The following is an 805-nucleotide window of genomic DNA, read 5'->3' as shown; positions in this document are numbered from 1 at the left end:
CACCATTGTTTCCTTTCTTTCAAGAACTCAAAACCCATAAACTCCCTAAAGAAGTTTCGGATTTTTGGTGTTTTCTTCTTGGCCGAAAATACCCTCTCCTCCAAGCTAGGGTTTTCATCATCTTCAACCTCAAGCTCAAAGAAGGCTTCTTGATTTGGTAAGTTCCTCTTCCAAACTTTTCTCTTTTTCAAGAAAGATCATAGTTTTATGTTCTCATGAGTTAGAGGATAGGCCCTTTGATGATGGGTTGTGTAGGCACAAGAATTTGGGGGGGTTTTATGCAAGGTTACCATAGGGCCGAAATTTGGAGGGCCTTTATGTAAAGTTACAGTATGGCCGAAAGTTTGAGGGGGCTTTTATGCAAAATTGGACTGAAATTAGGTCTTGGATTGCACGTCCACTTGGTCGAAAATTTGAGGGGTGCTTTATGCAAGAAAACCAATGTTGTTTGAGGGGTTTATTTGCAAAAAGCAACCCACAAAGTGTAGAGGGGTTTATTTGCAAAAGGACTGAAATTTAGGGCTGGAATTCCAAAAGTTTAGACCACAACCCAATAACCAAAGTTTTGATAAGGGTATGCGGAAGTTAAATTGCAACTTGTGAAGGGGTCTATATGCAAAATTGGCTCAATTCTACAAAAGGGCTTATTTGTAAAATTAACCGAAATTGTGGGGTATCGGGGGGGTACTATATGATCAGATATGATGACCATGACCCAACCCGAGCGTGTCCTTGGCCCGAATTTTAGCCTTGAACACGAAGGGTATTTTGGGTATTTCACCAAAATTCACCGCGAAAAATGACA

This window comes from Asparagus officinalis, chromosome 9 (genome assembly GCF_001876935.1).
Source record: "Asparagus officinalis chromosome 9, Aspof.V1, whole genome shotgun sequence".
Taxonomy (NCBI): domain Eukaryota; kingdom Viridiplantae; phylum Streptophyta; class Magnoliopsida; order Asparagales; family Asparagaceae; genus Asparagus; species Asparagus officinalis.
Note: the sequence above shows the minus strand (reverse complement) of the source record.